This window comes from Monodelphis domestica, chromosome 3, assembly GCF_027887165.1.
Source record: "Monodelphis domestica isolate mMonDom1 chromosome 3, mMonDom1.pri, whole genome shotgun sequence".
Lineage (NCBI taxonomy): Eukaryota > Metazoa > Chordata > Mammalia > Didelphimorphia > Didelphidae > Monodelphis > Monodelphis domestica.
In genome coordinates this window covers 526,576,285-526,598,525 of record NC_077229.1, presented here as the reverse complement: position 1 = coordinate 526,598,525, position 22,241 = coordinate 526,576,285, and the positions used below count along the sequence as shown (strand labels likewise).

Genomic DNA, 22,241 nt, shown 5'->3' with positions numbered 1-22,241 from the left:
ATATTTTTTTTATTTAAAATGTTTCATTGATGCATTTTGTCTTTACATCAGTCATTTCAATTCTCTTTCTTCCAAACTGAATTGTCCCTTGTTGCAAAGAAAACAAAGCAAAAATATCCAATATGTTAAACATATCTGATAAAGTTGACAACAATCTGTCCTAAATCCTCACTTTTCTGCCAAAAACGAGTGAGGGGTATTTCATTCTGCTTCTCAGGAATCTTCACTAGACGTTCTGTGGTTCATATTTCAATTTCTTTTATTTCTCTGGTCATTTACACTATGATAGGGATGATGTATTATTCTCTTAAATCTGTATCAGTTTGCTTAGATCTTCCAATATTTCTCTAATTCTGCATTTTCCACTTTTTTTTACCTTGTCAGTATATTGCCTGAAAACTCTTTATATCCTTTGACAAATGCAGGCACTTAATTTTCTATATTTTTGGACATTAGAATTTTATTAGAGGTTTTTAGTACAAATATTTTTCCATTCTGCTATTTTCTTGTAATATTGCCTTCACTCATTTTATTCTTGAAGAAGTTTTTAAATTTTAACATCAACATTGTTGATTTTATTTTTTTATCACCCCTTTTATTCCTTGTTTGGTTAAGAATTTTCTCTTAGTTCTACTTCTGATAGAAACTTGAACTCATTCTCATCTAATTTTTTATGTCATTATCTTTATTGTACAGAGTCATTTTGGGCTGAATGTATACATTGTAAGAGTTTTTTATGCAAATGCAATTTCAAAAAGGAATTCTAGTAATTTTTTCTCAGATTTGTCAAATGCAGGATTACTATTTTTTAAGAAGTGTTTCTGTTTCTTGCTTATTGAATGTGTTTTTTTGACTGACTTTTCGGTTTTTTAACGTGTCAAATAATTTTTAAAAATACTTTCTGTTTAGAATCAATATTGTGTTGGTTTCAAAGCAGAAGAGTGGTAAGGACTGGGCAATGGGGGTTAAGTGACCTGCCTAGCTCGCACAGCTGGGAAGTGTCTGAGGTCAGATTTGAACCCAGAATCGCCTGTCTCTAGACCTGGCTCTCAATCTACTCGGCCACCTCGCCACCAATGATGATGAGTGCTTTAAAACATAATTTGAGGTCTAATAGTGCTATGTGCTCTTCATTTTACTTCCCCCTGCCAATTTCTCTTCATAGTCTAGACTTTTTATTCTTCCAAATGAATTTTTAATTGCTACTTTGTCTAGTCACCTACAGTACCTCTTGGTGGCTTGATTGGTATAACACCAAACTTGTAAATCACTTTAGGCAATTTTTTCATTGATCGTATATTGGTTTGACTAAATCACGATCAGTGATTCTCCAATAATTGGTTTCTATGAAGTGTTTTGTATATATATTTAATTCCAATTTCAAAGTATTATTTACCATCGTTAACAGCAATAAGAGCAACATTTTGTCCAAGTGGATAGAATAGTTTCATTCAAGTCCGGAAAACTTCGCTTCACGTCCTCTTGTGATACACATTAACTACGTCAGTCACTCCAGTGCTCAGTATCTCCTGAAGTAGCCTCTTTGTATCAGGGAAGGCCATTTCCATAGCAGACATTCTGCATGTTGGAACTATCACCGTTGTGGCTCCTGCGGTCCTCTTCTAAAAGGATGTTAAAAGATCCTGATACGTGTCTTCCACTTCATGCCCACATCCCCAAGGCTGTTCTTCCTCGTTTGCTGTTAGGGCGCTGGCACATATGTCTTGGCACAAAAGGAAAGCCTTGAGATGTGCTAAAAACAATGGAGGGAGTGAGGGGAGGTGCTAGAAGAATGGCAGACACTGCTATTGTTGGAAAGAAAACAATGCTGCCATGTGGGCCTGAGTGGTTGACTCAGTTCTGCAAAGACCCTCCCCGTGAAGTTCTTTCCAGGTTAATGTGATGATTTTAGCATTCCATAAATACGTTCTAAATGATTCTGCTGCTGTTGATCTTCACATTCACTCCCTACAAGGCTACCTTCTGCGAGGTGAATCTCTGCTTTCTTTTGAGCCTTTCTATTGAAAAGAATGTGCCCGCCTTATAGATCCACTCATTCCAATTGGCATAATAGTTGGGGGAAGCTAATATGCAAGATGGTTTTGAAGGACAATTCCATTTTCTCGTCTGTTTTCTCAGCAGGGAGTTAATGCTCTTGGCCCTGGAGAAGCAGTGTTCAGAGCTGGATGCTACAATATTTTTTTAAAAGCAGCATTTTCCTTCTTCATAAAACAGCTCAATATTTCCCACCATTGGGAGGATGCCTTGCATACGTGGGCTGCTGACACACAAATGTCCATTTTAGGGTGGCATTATAGAAAAAAAGAAAAAAGGGATCCCAGAGGTCAACATTTTTGTTACTCGTATCGCCATTCTATTAGCCTCCTCCATCCATCCTCATCCTCTGGGTTTGTTCCTAGCATTGGACCCCATGGAAGCCATTCTGAACGTTTCCCCTTGATATTTCTGTCGTTGGCTTCTTATTCTTTCCTATCAAAAGCCCTAGGAATGACCATAGCAGTTAGGGTTCTGCACCTTGAACCTTATTATTCATTTTTAAGAAATTGGAGAGAGAATGACAGAGAATGAAGAGCCAGCCTCAAAGTCCTGTAGACCTGACTGGGTTCAAGTCCCTATTGAAGTAGGCAAGTTGCATAATATGTGTGACTAGGGCGACGTTACAACTTGGGCAACAAGTCACAGGGAAGTTGCCAATCTTCTTAGCAGAGAGAATTTCCTCTTTGGGAGTTCTTGAGAGCCCAGATGTCGTCCTCTTTAATAATCAAGTGGTCAATGATGATCTGTTTGGCAGGAACTAGAACATCCGTGGGAGGCTTGGAATGAAAGCCAATGAGAGAGGTACCTAAGGAAGCGGAGTCTGATTGTCCCTGAACTCCAGTTCTGAGCTGTGGGACAGTAGCCGGAAAACCAAACTGAATTTGATTAAGTTCAATGATTGACTGCTGGTTGTCAGGAGACTTTGAGGACACGAAGACCATAACAGCAAAACAGTCCTTACCCTAAACAAGCTTGACATTTACCAGTGAACTTGGATTTATGTGGAGCAGAATTTATGCAGTAGAGACAGTTGGACACAGTGGATGGAGCTGGTTTCATTGTCAGGGAAGCTTAATTTCAAGTTCTTCCTCTGACATAGTCCAGCTATTTTTTCTCACTTTCCTAAGCCATTCTACTGCATAGAAGCTGCCCTGAAAAAAAGGTTTGCACATTGAGGACATTTTACAAAAGAATCTGATTTGTACAAGGCTGAATATTGAACTAGACGAGCACAATGGTTAATCACCAATATGGTACAGTGTGAAAGGATCAGAGCTTGAGAACTTGGAGGGACTTTAGATATAATCCAATCTAACTAACCTCTTCATTTTATAAATGGGGAAACTGAGACCCAGAGAGTTTCCCAAAAAAGGAAATGAGGAGCTGAGCCAGGATTTGAACACTTGTTCTTTGAGTTGAAATTCAGTTAACGCTAGTGAGGAAGGTTCATTTTAAGTGGTTAAATATTGTATGTGGTGCTATATTGTCAACAGTCTGTTTCCTTTATAGTAAAATCAGGCAGTAAGCATTTATTAGTGCCAAGCACTGTGCTAAATGTTAGAGATACAAAGAGGGCAAAAAACAGTGCCTGCTATCAAGAAGCTCCTAGTGCTACACACAAAAGTGAGGATTTCTCCACTGGTCTTTATGTCCTTGCAGGAACCCAGCATGCGAATCTTGGTTTGTTATAATCCTGAGAGGATGAGTTCTAGTTTTGGTTTATCTCCTTGAGCACTACTGAATTTTCAGTGAAACAAAAAAGTATATTTAAAAAAAAATTAAATAGTAAAATTGTATAAGGAGATGAGCTTTCTGAGGATTTGAGCATCGGAAACTCACTTCAAAGGAGCTTATGATTCTCCTTTACAGCTGGGGAGAGTTAATCATCTTGCAATAATGCTTTGAAGTGTTGGGGGTTTTTTCTAAGCCCAGGATGAGTTCATGAATAAAGCTAACTACCTTGGCAGGTTCTGAACCTTAGTTTACTTGCCTGTGGCCCTTAGTAATAGAAATTCAAATTCTGGTGAGTTTGACACTATCAAATATTCACAACATTCAGTGCTACTTCTCTTTCCTGTGAAGACTTCTCCCTGAAAATAACTTCTCATAAAAATAGGCAGAGGATCAAAAGAGCAAGGACAGAATAAATCTGGGTAAAGCTTCATTTCAGCCTTGTTGCCCAGATTATTTCGTCTGTAAACTGTTTTAGTTTTTTAAACTGCTCATGATAGTATAGAGCATTGGCCTCCAAGTTAGAGGCCATGACGTCATTGGGGGGGTGATTAACTGGCCAGAAAACTGGTCCGATTCTAACCCCACCCCAATGCTAGCCATCAAAAATGACTATTATCCTCTTCATTTCACTGGCTCTCCTCCACTTCATTCCTACTAACTTCTGCTATGGCTGTGCCAGCTGTCAGCCCCTCGGGCTGTTAGAACCTTGAGACAGATGCCTCCAGCAATTACACCGGCAAAGTTTCCCTTCCTGTCAGACACCCCACGCCCCTGCCTGCCCTTAAGTCATCTGGTCATTTCAGCCAGTGCTCCTCCGCAGCTGGGTTCTGTGCTCCGGGCTTAATGGCTGGTGTTTGGAAAAGAGAACTTGTCCCTCCCCTCTGTTGTCTTTGATGGGTTGGAGTGAATTGTGCAGGATGGGCAAACAGGCTCCGGTTGAAATTGGTCCTGCAAATCCTGTTGCATTCTCTTTCCTCCCAGATCACTCAGTTACCATATAGAAGATACCGCCCAAATCTTACTGCTTCTGTCTGTTTCCTATGTCTAAATGTTCTTTCTCCACACACGGCCCCCAGATTGTCCCAGGCTTTCCCGGGCACCAGCTTGTCCCCTCTCCAACTCATGCGCCCCACAACTGATAAAGTGCCCTATCTAAGGCTCAGGTCTGACCGCGTCACTTCCTGCTCAATAAACTCCACTCTAATGGCTTCCTAGTGATTCTGGATGAAATAGAATTTCAACTTGATCTTCTGTTTTTAAATTTGTGCATGTATGTTATTAGGATGGTCATACATGTGTATGGTTTATAAAGAAGTAAATGTATGCATTTGGGGATGTGTGCTCAGGAACTGATTGCCCATATGTGTGCCATTGAAAAATTTGTAGATCACTGCTATGATCTAGACTTATTTAGAATAGAGAACCCAGTGTTCCTGTCTTTAAGCTGATGATCAAGTCGCTATGGAACTCTATAGTAATTAATACTGGCTCCTGTCTAGTAAGGATGAACTTCTCATAGAAATTTAATGAAAAGCAACAGAACTTTGCATCTGGCAGGGACTTCGTAGTTTGCTTAGTTTTAATACTTTCATTTTGCTAAGGAGAAAAGTAAAGCACCCCAAAGTTAAACATTTTCCCAAGGTCACAATGGCTTACACCATTCTCCTGATGTTCAGTCGCTTTCTTTCTCTTACACTTTTTTTGGTCATAAACTTAAAAATTTGTAAATACAAAAATAGAGAGAATGGACTTACATATGACACTGTGACTGTTTATTAATGTAGTTTTAAGCATACGTTAAATTTAACACTAATGAAATTATTCTAGTTTTCTTTGCTCTCTTCTGAACTTCCTTCTCTCTTGTTCTTTTTAAGGTTTCATGGGCACTGTTTTCTTCCTTTTCTTCTTTTTGCAATACTTTCACTACCCACAACCTCTCTCCTTAAATAATCCCCATTGCCCTCATTGCCAATAAAAGTCCTCTTTTGTAATACATAATCAAGCATAAATTCACATATTTTCTGAATCTAAATTTTATTCTGTATCTCTAGTCTATTGCCTCTCTCCTAAGAGATGCGAATCATGATACAGCATCAATCTTTTAGGTATTTGATTCTAGTTCTTAAGTCTTTTTTTCATATGAACTTAACAAACACAAATTATTTGTATGTATATATTATATATGTAGCAATATATATATAATACTCAGACTTTATACGTATAGATGAATAATAATAATAATAGCTAACATTTAGCATTTACTTTGCACCTGGCTTTGTGCATGCACGTGTGTTTATGAAATGTAAATGTATTGCTTGTAAAGTTAGCTCACTAGTGCGACAATATTCTCTGGTTTCCAAATGCATCTATTACATCCTAAAGGTTGCATTGAAACATCATATTTGTCAGACTGATGTCAGTGAAAAACGTCCTTTTTGTTAAGATGCCAGATCCGGTTTGATTTTATAATGAAGTGATTTTGGATGTGAGTTTCAGCAACTGTCAGAACTTTCGGGTATTTTAGTAATGGTTTCTCTAGTTTAGTAATTTATTCTCTAGTTGAGGGATAAAAGAAAACAAAAACCTGATACAACAAAATGTACAATTGTACTCTTGCTGATGGTAAGTAAGAAAGTAGGCATAATCCACAAATAGGTTCTAGTCACAAATATGTCTGAATGTTCACTTAGAAGACTGGCATTTTAAAGAAACAGATGAATGCCCCCAAATTTTCCATGGGTAGGGTTTGAGAGGCTATCTATAGAATTCTTTTGAAAATAGAAAAGAAGCTTCTGAATTTCTCTGGAAAAGCTAGTGTTTCCCCATTGTATATCATGCTTACTTTTGGTTTTAAATAGATACTTTTTATCATGTTAAAAAAATCCCTTTATGCCTAAGATTTGTAGTTATTTCTTAAAAGCATACATGAGTTTTGTACTTTGTCTGCATCTATTGAGATAATTCTGTGATTTGGGTTTTTTTTAATTTTTTAACTTAATTTCATTTTTTTTACTATTGAAATTGTTTTAATTATTTCTGTTGTGTGGTTTGGGTTTTTAAAAGTATGATTAAATTGTAGATTGTCTTCTTCATTTTGAACCATCCTTTCATATCTGGTATCGACCTAACTTTTAAATATATTGTAACCTCTTGGTTAATATTTTATTCACTTTTTGCATAAATGTTAATTAGAAATGTTGGGCTGTGGTTTTCTTTATTTTCCCTTGATTTAGATTAAATATGAGGACCACTTTTGACTTATAGATGGAGTTTATTAGAATCCCCTTCTCCCTTACTTTGTGATTTATGTAATGTCTCAATGAATTTTCTTTTGGGTGTTTGATGGAAGTCACTTGAAAATCTACCCGGTCTTAGGCTTTTTTCTTTTAGTGTCGCTTTTGGAATTATTCAATTTGTTTCTCTAAAATCAAATTGTTTAAATTCTCTATTACTCTGTGAATATGAATTTCATGTTTTAAAAATAATTATTTCATATAAATGGGCACTAATTTCCTCCATGTGCTCTACATTTGTTATTAATTTTTCTTTGTTATTGAAGAGGGAAAGACAGATCTAACATAGAGGTGTTTTGCCAGGGTGCTGTCTCTGGCTGGGGATTCAGAGCTGCAGAAAAAAAGGTAGACATTTTTTGATACAACTTTCTATATTAGAGAGGAGTGTTTGTTCTCTCTATGATGTTCTCTTATTCTTTTTTCTCTTTTCTTCCCAAATCCCACTTTCTAAAGAATAAAGAGGAGAAAGATCATAAGAATAATATAATTTAAGTGGTCTATTCCTTTTTCTCTTTCCTTCTTCTCTTCACCAAGCTACACACACAGACACACACACACACACACACACACACACACAATTTAGTGTAGTGTCTGAAAGGGAAGAGTGACAAGCAAAACAAACTTTGGAGAGAGACAGAGACATAGACAGAGAGACAGAGACAGAGAGAGAGAGAGACAGAGAGAGAGAGAGAGAGAGAGAGAGAGAGAGACAGAGAGAGAGAGAGAGAGAGAGAGAGAGAGAGAGAGAGAGAGAGAGAGAGAGAGAGAGAGAGAGAGAGAGAGAATGTTAAGCTCTCTTTTATCCCTGCTGCCTCCATGGCTTCCTCAGTTACCTGTTTTTGTGATGACTTTCCTGGTGAGACCGATTTCCCTGTTGCTGCCTGCTCCTCTCTACCTCTTTCTGCAGTTCTTGGCTGGTTAAAGGAGCCTACTTTCATTTCTTTTGGGTTTTCTCTATCAGTGATTTTTATGGAGTCCTTTCCATATATTTGTTGGGACTTATTGGGGAGAGCTGGGTTTCTCAAAGACCTCTGAGGTGACAATCTCAACCTCTAGTGTATGTAGCTATAATTTTTACGGAACTGCTAGAAAGCATCAGTCCCTTTTACTCCATCATCTAAAGAGCTCTTAGCACTAGGCATCCTTCAAGCAGGAATTTCTTTTTTCAGAATCTTTCCCTCAGAGATTTGATGTCTGAAAAGTAATTGATTAATATTTTACAAGCATGGATTCAAGTCTCATGTACTAGTGACATTCCCTTAACAATATCCTCCTCCTTCATTTAGGAAATTAGGCGCATTATAAGATTTCGAAGGAGACACCAAAGTGTTGAAATATTTAATCTGGACCTTCCATTGGATCTACCTGGGTTACCGTCTGACTCTGGTTGTTTCCATTACGCCATGTTTGTCATTTTCCCACATTTCTTGTTAAAACTTGACAGCAAATGTTAATGGCCCCTTTTCCCCCTTGTGACTACTTATGTGTCTGGATATTTACACTGAACTGCTTAGCTTTCATTGCCTTGCCCATGCTCCCAGTGGCTTGTATTTCTATTTAAAATTTTGATTTGAAGCTAGGCCATTTATAGAATTTTAAACAGCAACATTGATGGGGAAATGGGTTTTTGTGTGGCACTGATCATGAAAATATATAGATGGTGTTTCTTCTTCCTTTGTATGTGAGATTCACAAAGTGAAAACAAAGGAATGGATTAAAAAGGGAGCAAGTTGCAATGTAATAGTAGTTATCCAAAAGCAGATCATTGAGATGGACGTTACTCGGTAGGTTGATGCTTTAGGGTTTTGGGTGTATTTTAGTGTATTTGACTTTTAAGAAACTATTGACATCATCTGGGAAATGTCTATAAACAGCGCCTTAATCTGTTAAGTTGAAAGAATTTCTGTATTGTGAAAGTGACGAGCTGATTAATTTAAATCCAACATGTACATTCTTGCTTGGATCCCCTTTGTGAGACATTGGCACAAAAGAGCTTCACAGCATTCATCCAAGAGCATTATTATCCACATCCTGCTGTCAGACAGTTTTAGCTCTGTCGGCTTTCCTACTCTAGAGACATTCTCCTTAACCCTTCATTGTGTTTCTCTTTAATGAAACAGAATGCGTATTCATTTTCATATAAATTCTGTTTTTCTTTTTGCTTTTAAAACATATACATGTTTTTGCTCTGTACTTTCTCCAAGTTCTTTATAAGGAACAATATTTCTATTAGTATTGTTAAAGTTCTATCCAACACTAAAAAAAAATGGCATCTTTGTCTGGAAAATATAATGAGAACTTAATCCAAGAGCACCCACCAAGAATTATAAACAGTATTGGTTAGAATTATACAATGGCAGAATAATTCAGTTAACTATGATCAGCGTGGAGCTGAAGCCACCTATAACCTGCAATTCTTTGGAATTTTAGGTGAAAATATTTTTAAAAGATTGTTTGCTTTTGATGAAAGATATTAAACATGATTTTTTGTCCTTGAGTAGGATTTTGAAGTTACAAAAATTTTGAGTATGCGCTTTTTTGAATAAAAGTATATAAATACAGTTTGTAGTTTAGGCAGAGGGAAAAAATTAACTTGTTAAATGATCGTTGCAATAACGCAAATACTGCTGGGATACTTTTGATATTCCAATTGAACCACACATGGTCTTATCAATGCAAGGCCCTCTTCCACCAGAACAGATGGTGACCTATTCTTTCCTTCTCATCCTATGCAATTCTAAGCCTTTTCATGAATCGTAGGCAGAAGTTTTTCCTCACACCCTGGAAGCCATCTTGTAGTTATTTAAAATTCTCGGGAATAACAGTATAATATTTTTGTTGTCTATTTGCTATCTCTTGCTCTTCCTACATAACTGACCCCGATCCTTCTCCAGTCACACATATCCTGAATGATCATTTGAAAATATCATTTCCCTCACCTTTCCATCCTCTTTTGGGTTCACTAAAATCTGCATTCTTCTAAGATGGCTGTTTCCATGATTTATAGCCACATGGCAAGAAAAAAGAGAACCTTAGGGTTAAAAATTGAAGAGCAGTTGAACATTTACAAATACACTATCTATGGTGTGAAGAAAATGTACACCCCTCTCCTGGGGTCACACATGGGATGCTGCCCTGCCTGCGTGCCTGCATCCTTGAACCCCTGCATTTCTGCATCCCCACATCTGTATCACAGGAGGAGGCTACATGCCTCTGAATTTGAACTCAGCGCTGGACAGAGGACTGTGTGTCAGGAAATCATAGGGTAAACTGAGGCACATGGGTAGAAGAGCAACCAGAAGAATGTGGCACTGGAGTCCAGAGGTGATGAGTCCAAGGAGGGCGGGGGGCGGGGGGGGGGTGTATTCCCAGCAGTACCCTCTAGATTGCCCCCTAGGCAGTGCAGGCAAGATAGAGAGCCAGGATTGGCTGTGAGAGTTCCTGGGCAGAAAATAGGTTTGATAAGCTGAGGCAAGAACTGCTTTCACTCTCTTCACTTCCTGTTTGTTGCTGACCTGACTTCCCTGTGGGCTTGGCCAGGGGGCCCAGAATGGGGACCATAGAATAGCCAGCTAATGAAGCCATAGGGAGAGTACCTTTATTTTCTCTCATTTATTTTCCATCTTTTTCCCCTACTGCCTTTGGTTAATTAAATGATTAATTTACGGCCAGTTTCATAATTTTACCTCTGACATTACATAGCCCTGGTTGAGTCACTTCACCTCCCTTGGCATCAATTTATTTGTCTGCAGAATGGAGTGAGGTTAGATTAGGGAGCCTCTATCTCCCTTCCAGCTGCTATTTTTTCATTTACTTTGGGCTTCATTTTGGAAATACAAAGGTAGCGATGTTGCAGTCCCAGATCTCAAGCAGATGACATGGCATTATGCATATGTGAATAAATATAGTATAGGATGGGGATCTATGGGGACCAAAGAGATCCAAGCTGAGTACTCTGGAAAACTTTGAGAAAGGAGGGAACATTTTAAACTTGTGAAATCTGAGAACGCTTTAGGAGCCGATGGTACCACCTCTGCCTTAAGGGAAGAGAAGAACTTTTAAAGGGGGAGAAAATGGGGCAGTGCGTGCCCAGTGTTGGGGCAGGGGGCAGTTCATGTGCGTGCATAGAAGCCCAGATGGAATGTTGGATACAAGAGATGACTGATAATTCACTTTGGCAGGGATGTCGATTGGGCAAAGGAAAGGGAAAAGGAAGAGCATTCAAAAGAAGGTTAGAGCCAGATGGTGGAGCACCATAAATGTCAAGTTAGGAATTTTTTATTTTACCCAATATGCAGTCACGACCAGATGATTTTTGAGCAGGGCAGTGACATGTTCAGGCTTGTGCCTTATTTGACAGCTGCACAAAGGATTGATTAGAGAGGAAAAGATAGGAAATAGGGTTTATTTTGAAGTCCAGGTGAAGAAATTCTACTGGTTAGTATAACCTATGAGTATCAATGAGAACAAGAAATATTGATTGTACACAAAAATATGTGCAGCAATACTTTTTGCATCAGCAAAGAAATAAAAGAAAGGGGATCCCTATTGACTGAGAAATGGCTAAGCAAATTGTGATATCTGAATCTAATAGAATAGTGTTGCACCACAAGAAGTTATGACTATGAAGACAGAGAAGTACATGAAGAAATGACAAAATAAAAATTGAATGCTGGGAAATTATGGATATCCATCATGATCCTAGAAGAGAAATATGATAATGCATCTTTCCTCCTTTGAAGAGATTGGGGTGGGGGTGGCAGTTATGGGTGCACACTGCCAATTATGTCAGACTTCATTTATGAATTAATTAAGTTAATTTTGTTTGACATTTTAATGAGAGGAGGAGCTTGGGATCATCTAAAGCACTGTTTAGCTTCTCTCCTCTTCTTATTTTCATTGCCTATCAAAGATATAATTCATTATAGACAAGGTGCCCATTCAAGTATGTTATAGACTCAGAAATATTCAGTCTTCATCCATTTGGATTGCATTGAGGAGTCTGTGTTGTTCTAGGGAACAATGTTACCCATGTAGATAGATGATCATGTACATCAGTGGTTTCAAACTCCAGTAGAAAGTGGGGCCAGGAATCATAGATAAGGATCCCTGAGGATTGCATACTGATAGTTTTAAAGTGTAATATTATCTATGTTTTGTTTTTAAATTCATTTTTAAAATATTTCCCAGCTACTTTTTAATCTACCCCAACTCCCACTCAGGAGTATTGCAGGCCAATCTACATGTTTGGTACTTCTGATCTAGAAAGCTTCATCAATTTAAAAAGAAAAAGTGTTGTCTACCCACCTGACAGTCTGGCTGAAAGTGAGGACAAATGATTAATTATAATGTAAAAATAATAAATTTGCCCTGGGGTACAGTTCCATAGATCTTTCATTTCTCTTTTGATCTCTTAAACTTCCTTACCACTCAATTCTAGCAATTGACTTTGAAGTCCTTAGAAAAAGTGATACCTGACAAATCACAAAATCATAGAATCTGAGTAACTGAAGCTTGAAGGAAACATACATTCCTAGCATTTTTGCCTTTGCTAAACACCACCAGGGCACTTTAAGGTGGGAAGCAATGACAGAGTAATTCTTGGAGAAATTGAAGAAAAGAACTTCTCTTTGCCAAGACCAACTGTTCTCTCCTTAAATTCTTGATTTTGTCACATCCTGTCATTTCCCTTTTTTCTCAAGTTTTCTATCTAGCTTCATACATTGTTTTCTTGTTGCCTTCCTTAAAAATTCTTCCTTTGGAGAGACTCTAAATGATCACTCTAATGCAAATACCAACAACAGGGAAATGGGTTCCAGTCAAGAACACATGTGATAACCAGTGGAATCGTGAGTCGGCTATGGGAGAGGGAAAGGTGGTGGGAAGGGGGGCGGGGAGGAAAAGAAAATGATCTTTGTTTCCAGTGAATAATGTTTGGAAATGACCAAATAAAATAATGTTTAAAATTAAAAAAAATTCTTCCTTTGGCTCTCTTATTCCCCCTAACTAGCATTCTTTATCTCTACTGGTACATATCTGGGCTCCATGAATAAGCTATCTGTGCTGATTGCTTCCATTTTCTCACTATTCAGTCACTTTTCAACTGTTTGCAACTTGGTTTCTTAGCCTTCTTTTTTGTTGGAACTACTTTTATCAACAATTCTGTCACTGCATAACCCAGGAGCCTCTTCTGTCATTCGTCTTCTTGACTTGGGCAGTATTTAACTTTGAAAAATAACTCTTAGGATGAATATAAACTGGTTTGTTTAGCATTTAAAGTCTGCTTTTGGCCTCTCATGCTAGATTTCTTTTTACCTTACTCTTCCTCAGGAACTATGTGTTCCATAATAATAATGATCAGCACAGCCCATGGAAGAAGATGACAGTTCAGAAGAACATTCTCTTTTTTCAGGATTGGCATTCCTCCCTCTCCAGGTCTTCTCTGGCCAGATATCATCCTCTTCTCTTGAAGTTTACTACCTCTCTGTCCTGGCTCATTCCTTTCATGAAACACTCTGAGCCCACCTTTTATCTGTGATCTTCTGTTCCTGGCAATTCCAGCCTAAAAACTTAGTTTCTTAATGGGCATGCTCCTGCCTATCACATGAGAAGGAAAAATAGATGGGCTTAAGAAAGGAAAGTGGTGAAGTGTAGAGAATAGGAGACCCGGAGTCTAGATGACTGAGTCCAAATTAGTTCCTTGAACTCTTCCTAGCCATTTGACCTTGGGCAAGTCACTCCACCTCTGTTTGCCTCAAGTTCCTTCTCTGTACAATGGTGGGGTTCTATGAGACCCAAATGAGGTGATAAATGTAATGTTCTTAGCACAGTGCCTGGCACATAGAAGGCATGTTTATATATATATATATTTGAGTGGGACTCTGACCCTCACTATAATCTAGCTGTCCCTTTTGTGTCTTTAGCCACCTGAGCTATCAAGCAAGTTGGAGTAAAGACAGACTCTTTGACTCAAACTGAGATCCTGTCATAGTAATGGATGAAGTTCTGGGAATGGCATCCAATTTTTTTTTTAAAGGGAAGACCCTGATGGATGCCCTCTTTTTGATATGATCTCTGTATCATCTTGTCAGAAGCAAACATATCTTCTAACATTATTCATTAAGTTGCCTTTACTCACTTGGGAGGAGTCAGAGTTGGGTTCAAATGTCACCTTAGACAATAGATATGTGTGCCTGAGCCAGTCATTTATTTTTCTATGGCTTATTTTCTTTATCTGTAAAATAAAGGCACTGGACTTAGTGGCCTTCAAGGCCTTACTTAACACTAAATCTGTGATTTATGCAATTATGTAATCTTTGTAATAAGGAAAATCCCAAGATGGTGGTGATGGTGATGGTGTTGGTCATGGTGGTGATAGTCACTATTGCCATGACTTGGAAAACAAATGATCCCCTATTACTTTTCTCTTTCTAAAGTACATTACATTGACTATTATCCTATAGTCATTCCAGCTTAGACTATTTCTCTTTTTTTATGTCATTCTGATGGGTATGAACTGAAACCTCACAGATGTTTAAATTTATATCTTTCCCATTATTATAAGCATTTTGTATGAATGATACTAGTTTATATTTTTTATTCTAAAAATTGTTCATGTCTTTTGGCCATATATCTATTGAGAAATGATTCATCACTTGTATAATTCTCACAAATCCCTGGATGTAGCTGAGATCACATATTTTTATCAGAGATATTTGATGTAAAAGAAATTTGGCACCTTTTTGTTTCTAGCTGCATTGATTTTGTTCATGCAAATGATTTATCTTATTTTAAGAAAATTTTGTTGCTATATTATTTTGCATTATCTTTCTTTCCTGTGTGACTCCCCATGCCATACTTTGTGAAGTGTCCCCTGAAACAAAGTTTTAAGAAGAAAGATGAAAAGATAGTTAATCAAAAGCAATCATTCTTATTCGTTGGGTGTGACAATATGTTATGCTTCACTGCAATAGTCTTGGACTTCTGCAAAGAAGGGAAGGAGTTGAATTTTCTTATTTTTCCTCTAGAGCCAAACTTAATCATTATAATTACATCATACTCCATTTTACTTTATCTATTTATTTTGGATTTTCTACATCCACCTTATTTCCATCCTCATGCTGCCATAATTTGTCCCAATTCAGGCACTTGCCATGCTTATTGAATTCTTTTTTATTTATTGTTTTTATAGGATTATTCTACATCCATATACTAAAATTTGCTTAGCTCTTCCTCAGTTGATAGGCACTTGGTTCTAATTCTTTGTTACTACAAACAGTGCTTCTTTGAATACTTTAGTACACATGGAAACTTTCCCTCCCTCATTGATTTTCTATGTCTGAAAGTAGTTCAAAATGTGTACGTATTTTCCTCGCTTTTCCGGGGTCATTTGGAATTGCTTTCTAGAATGGATGCACCAGTCCACTTACTTGCCTTTATGTAACTTCTCCAACATTGACTATTTCTGTGTGTTTGTCATATTTGTCCATTTTCTGGGTTTCGAGGCACCATATTGTGGTGAAGAGAACATAAACCACGGAAACAGGAAGACAGCTTCTAATTCTACCTTATGGTAGGAGCAAAATCCTAAGCCCTCTTCCTGATAGCTTAGGCTAGTTTTTCCTTAAAAGTATTAAGACTTTCCTTAATACCTGGCAGGATCAGGGGGCAAAAACCTCAGACTGTTGACATCATTCCCTTATCGTCTGACTACAAGACGTCCAGGACCTTCAGGGATGTTCTGATGTTTGACTGGTACATCTCAGTGAGGAGATCAGGCAAGGCAGGTAGTTCACCTAAATCAACTCAGAGCCCGTCCTTGTTAGATGACTTTCTGCTCTGGCTGCAGCTAGATGGCATGGCGGATAGTGCTGTTGAACAGTTGTTTCAGGCATGTCTGACTCTTTGTAACCCCATTTGGGGGTTTTTCTTGGCAAAGTAAAGAGTGCTGGGCCTGAAGTCAGGGAGACATCTTTCTGAGTTCAAATCCAGCCTCAGACACTTATTATATTATATTATTATATATGTGACCCTGGGCAAGCACTTCACCCTGCTTGCCTCAATTCTTCATCTGTGAAAATGAACTGGAGTCCAAGGAAAAGGCAAGCCAGTCTATTATCATTGCTAAGAACCCCTCCCCGCCCCCCAAATTCAGTCAGGCATGTTCTGAAGAAACCAGAAAATGGCTAAATAAATCTTTTTGTTAAATGTCTTTTGACCTTTGGTTGTCTCATTTTATCCCGATGTTAAACGAGGACTGGCCTGAGTGTCAGCTGTGGCTTAGAATAATTGACATAGTCCTTCAAGTTTGAAATATCTTTATGTATAATATTACGTATATATTATATTATATATCTTGCTGAGATGGGGAATGGACCTTGCAAATAAAAGTGAGTCCAGTTTTGGTGAAGCCTCTAGAAATAGTGATTACTTGCTGGGAGTCACTCCTGCCCTAAATCCTGGAACTTGAGAGTAAATTGCTTGTGGTCAGGCAGCGAGGAAAGACTGATGTGTCTCCTCGAGAACTATAATTTGAAGATAATTGCAGTAAACAGCACTCGAGGCATAAAGCTTTGTTGGGCCTTCCAGCTTGGTCATGTCAACCTCCTCCAAGTTCTATTAGGATGTCGTTTCCAAACTCAGTTTGCCTTCAAAGAAATCTGCAGAGATTGAATTTCTGTGAATGAAGAAAAAGAATTTTCCCTCAGAAGAAAAGGAAAAATTAGTTGTTTTCAGCCCTTTCTGGGTCTGGATGACTTTGAATTGCTTAAAGGCATTATCATCCCTTTGCCCTGGAAAAGCCTTCTAAAGGGCGGACCTTACTCACTTTAAGGGAGTCACAGTTGAGTAAATGGTCTAAATTGGAATGGCTTTCTGGGAAAGACAGTGTAGTTGAAGCAGCAAGTAGTCCTCAGTCCAGTACTTGCATATAAAAGCATGTCCCTGCAGAAGAGTGGCAGGAGAGGATGCAGCAGGGAAAGGATGCCCGTCAAATCCGATGCCTGGAATCTCAGGATTGTCGCATGGCTGTGCTGAAGAAGTATTTGATTGGTCACCATTTGGAATTTGAGAGACAGGCTGCAATTTTGCCTCATGGAGTTTGCTCCGATTCTTTGGTGTCAGCCACAGGGAGAATCTTGTGAAAGAACAATATTAAATTCTCCCCAGAAGCCCAGAGACATTTTGAGAAAGGGGGATCCGGACAAATTGCCAATTGCACACCCGTTCGATTAGCTGAGGACAAGCACTTAAAGTGTCTAATCTTATCCCTTCACAGTGATCTGAATTTCTCTCTGGAGCTTCCGATGAGAGGCCCCTGAAGAGCCCAGAACTCAGGCCCCAGAACATTGCTCCTGGGAACTAGAGTGCAGGTACTGGCCTGAAGGAGGCTCTGGCTTTGCTGCTTTTTAGGCTCCTTTGCCACGTTCCCTCCACTTGAGAGAACAGGCAGGTCTTATCAGTAGCAGCCCTCAGAGCGTTTCTGATAGACATGGGAGGGCTCTGCGAGTAAGCTGCACAGAGAGGCAAAGATCTACCCTAGGGAGGCTGTCTCACATATAGCAGCACCGTCCCAATAGTGGCACCTGTTCTGAGATGTCTGCATGTCCTAGGAGCACTAGCCTGGGATGGCGAGCACAGAAGCTGGCCTCTATGAAGGCTGGCCATCTGGCAGCATCAAAGGAGCTAGCACAGTGCCCCAGCCCATGGGCACTGGGCAGGAGTGGGCATTGGCCTCTGCAGAGGCAACAGTCAGATCCTCTGTGATCCACGCTTACTGGAATGTAAAACGAATCCACAATCGCACCAGCACAATATCTAGTGGTCAGTGTACAATTCTTGGAGAAAGGTTAGAGGACTGGAGCAAAGTGTCCTGGGGAAGGAGAAGTGCCGGTGTTTAAGCAGACTCCACAGAAGATGACAACAGTCTCCAACTTTACAACTGTCTTATTTTATCCTCACAATATCCCTGAGAGAGAGGTGCTATAATTGTTGCCATTTGACATAGGAGGAAAAGGAGGCTGACTAATTAAGTGATGTGACCAGGGTTACACCGCTAAGAAACCTCTAAAACTGGATTTGAACTTGGGTCTCCTTGACTTGAAGACCAACATTTTAATCAGTGTAGCATCAAACTCCCAAGATGCCATTATTTATTTTTGCTTATAGTCATATATATGAAAAAAGCTTGATCTACCCACGTTTTTACTGCATTATCTTTAATATTTAGATCACTTCCATTTTGAGTTTCTTGTCATGTCTAGTGTAATAGGTTTGTCAGAAACTTACTGACTTTTTCCCTCTAAGTATACTTTGCCATGTTGATTTACTCTTCTTGAAGACCCAATATTGGCAACTCTTTTTTTTTTTGCTTTTGGTGAGGAGGAGAAACTGAATGGGCACAGGAGAATTACCTTATTTTTGTCTGACATAGAATTAGTAAATTTTCAATAAATGTAAATTTGTGAGAAAAAGTATTTGACTGGAAATCAAGGATTCTTCTGGATCTTAGCTTTCGCACTTTTTAGTTCTTTATCTCCACCAAAGCAATTAATACCTATGGACTACTAGAAATCATTTGCTTTATTATATGTATATGAACAGCTTAAAATATACTGTTCTTTACATCCATTTATTTTCTTCTGTTAGGATTTTTCTTGTTATTATATCTGCTTACATTTAAAGTCTTTGAAGTTGTTTTCTTCCTGAAATATTTGGTAGTCCCAGTATGTCTTCCCTTTATTTTCCCTGTCCTTTTTGACTCTCTCTCTTCTGATTTTGATGTCCTTGGGTTCTGCCCCACAAAGCATCTCCTGTCTCTTCACATGAGTGAATTCACAGTTCACTCATCCAAGTCTCTCTTCCCAAGCAATTTTGGGACAAGCAGAACTGGCCCCAGCTGGATATCTTCACTGCATACAGATGGAGTGGCTCATCCCAGGGTCCTGTGCTGCTTTTCTCTGTTCTTCATTCTTTGGCCTGGCAACATCAGTTCAGATCTTTGCAGCTCCTGAGGGACTCTGGCCACCTGGCTGTGTGCCGAAGCCATGGCAAGTTTCCTCTCAGGCTTTTCCAGGATATTAGAAAGAAGGAAGAGGCACCACGTGTTGGGGTGAGTTCTGTCACGTCCACAGATTTGCCATGGCAGCCTTGATGCTGCTAGTGTGGGAAATGGGGAGAAGCGCTGAGTGAGCTCAGGGGAGTTACTGTCAGTAACTGGGATTTGGGATGGGTTTTCACCTTTTGGATTCTGGGTGTCCTAAGCCATGGGGATGGCTGAAGGCTTGATCTTTGGTATCAGCTTTCCTTTTTGGAGAAGGTGGAGAGTTTGTGAGGATCAGAGAAAACATCCTCCCTCTTGCTACTCTTAGAGCCTCCTCTACACCTTCTTATCCTTTGTGACTCGTCACTGTTTTACCATAAAGGTTACATGGAAAGTCGACCAAATATGCTCGTGCGGTTTCTGTCGTGTCTCATTCTTGCTCAGTGGCATCTTTCTTTCTGCTTGTTTTAACAAGGAGGATTCCCCCAGAAATCACATTTCAGCATTTTTCCAAGCTTTTACTTCAATAATAGTGCCACTGTAAAGGTTGGTGGTGGCACTTTTTTTTTTAATTGAAATCCATTATTTCAATGAAGGACCTTCTTTTTCTGATATTCAGGACTTTATCCCTTAGAGTTAAGTGCCCAAGGTAAAAAAGACAATATGTCTGAGGGAGGATTCGAATCCAGGATTCTCTGACTGAGGCAAACTTTATGCACTGAATCATGCTGTGTGGGGAACTGGAGGCAAATTGCGAAGGATATAGAGCTTTGAGTTTTTGAGAGCGCACAGAAGAAGTGGTTGTAGAGGTAAAAATCTGAGCAAACTCATGAGATCATCCAGTCTTCCAGTTATGTGGGTGGAACCATACGACAATACTCTTATGTCGATGCTCTTCATAGAAGAACAAAAATGCAGACCATGATTTTAGTAAGGCATTTCGTTTCAGAAAGGGTTACCCACTTTCTTATCGAAAATTAGGGGACCACCTGATGAGCAAAACCAAATCAAAACGAAAGAGCAAGTTAGAATGATAAAATTATGAAAGATGAATGCGATCTTTCTGAGTCAGAGATGGCAAGGAATGGGGAAAGCGCTTCTCTGAAGAGATGAGAAGGTTATGGAGGGAAATGAGGTTATCCAGAGCTGGGCAAAGCATTTGCAACAGTTTGGATGCTTTGGCCAACCAGTGGCTCGTTTAGTGCACCGAGACTTACTTGAGGCCCCCCTTTGGTACCCAAGAGGGTATGTTTTAGTCTCTTGTGATAGAAAGTCCCAGTTTGTTTTATTTTTTTGGACGTTATTCTGTTGTCCCTAAAAACATTTCCACCTAACTAGATTTAGGTAGTAAGCCGGCTTTCTCATTAGCCTCTTTCTTGACCCTTTCCACTTTGTCGGATGAGTAGATAATTCTCTTCTTGGTTGTTTTTTTTATTCCATAGATAATCACTGATTCTTCTGTAGATAACCACTTTCCCTCAATCTATATGTTTATTACCTTTAGGGATACACTGGAACCGGCTTACAGAACTAACTGATTGTTAAATTTTCAGTGTAAGCATTTGCAGGTGAAAATCAGCAAATGTTACAAATCAAGGCTTGATTTATTATTTTGTTCTTTGTCCAGGTTTTTTGATGGATGAAGTATTAATAATGTATATTAACTTTTTTTTAAACCCTTACCTTCTGTCTTGAATCAATACTGTATATTGGCTCCAAGGCAGAAGAGCGGTAAGGGCTAGGCCATGGTGGTCAAGTGACTTGCCCAGGGTCACACAACTGAGACGTGTCTGAGGCCAGATTTGAACCTAGGACTTTCTGTCTCTAGGCCTGGCTCTCATATTAATCTTTAAATTGTACCATGCTAGCATGTCCTCCCCGCCCCAGAGAGCTACTTGCTAAGTATTTATACTCAAACCACTGATTATTTTTCTTCTAAGAAGGAACCAACCTAAAGTATTCTTGAAATGGTCTTTGTAGCATGTTTTAGACTTTACTCAGCATAACACTGAACTAAAGTTGGGAATATGCTTGCCCTAGGAGCAGATAAACTTGAGTTGCAGGATCAAGTCACATTTCATTGGATTTTGAAGCACTTAAAACACTCAGAAGTCTAAAAAGGCCAGGCTCTAGGATGAGAGGTACTGGGGAGGGGCTTCAGTGCAGAACCTTTTGATTTACTTCAGGGTTAGGAAGCTGCAGAATTTTATAATGTAGTTTCTATTAAGCTCCCTGGCTCTGAAGATATCTGTTCACTGATTTCCCAGTTCTGACTGACTGCAGTTCAATCCATCTTTTAGAATAGGTTAAAATGTCCTTTATTTCTTCATTTTGCCACATAGTCGAGTAATTTTATACTAATTTATTATTTTTTCAAATAATATTATTGTTGTGTATTTGTGCACTGATTTACTCATGAAAGGTTATTAAAACAGCTGCAGTTGTGACTATATCACAGATTATTTGAAATGATTAAAACCTCCACATAGAATACATTTTTTATTATCATGAGGACCTTTAAGAAGGCTCACGAAGACATGTTTCTCCTTGTAAAATACACAGTATTGGTAGTGAAAAATGAATGTAATTGATTTGAAAACATGCCAATCCAAAGTTCATGAAAAAGTACTTTTATGGTCAGATGATAAATTTTACATTTCACTCGAATATGATCTATAATTTAAGACTTTTTGATCCTATAGTATTGCTGATTTTAAAATTCCTTTAAGCCTAGTGTTTTGTTTTGTTTGAGAATGGTATGGATTACTTTAAGTTTAGGGAATCTGGTAGCATATAAGGTGTTAGATTTATTTCTTTTTTTTAATCATATCTTGATATTATAATTATAAAATCCTTTCTTTAGCCAGAAGGGTGTTCTTGTTAAGTTATACCTTGGCAGGAATTCTTGGAACTTGAAGATAAATGGAATTGGGGGGAATGTTTTCTAAGTAGCCTGCCAAAGTAGTAGAATTATTCATTTCCCAAGGTTAGAGGCATCCTGAGCTCTAAAAAGCATCCATGTAAGCCTCTTTTTTTAGAATAAAATTAAATGTTTTTCCTGTAATTTTTTTAAAGGAAGCTGTAATAATGCAATAATGTTGATCCTGACTAAAGGA

General features: G+C 38.6%; 1 protein-coding gene across 16 annotated transcripts in view; it reads left to right on the top strand.

Moving 5' to 3' along the window:
* PAM (peptidylglycine alpha-amidating monooxygenase) overlaps positions 1–22,241 on the top strand; it is a 393,336-nt gene that overhangs the window by 54,170 nt on the left and 316,925 nt on the right. The window lies entirely within an intron of this gene.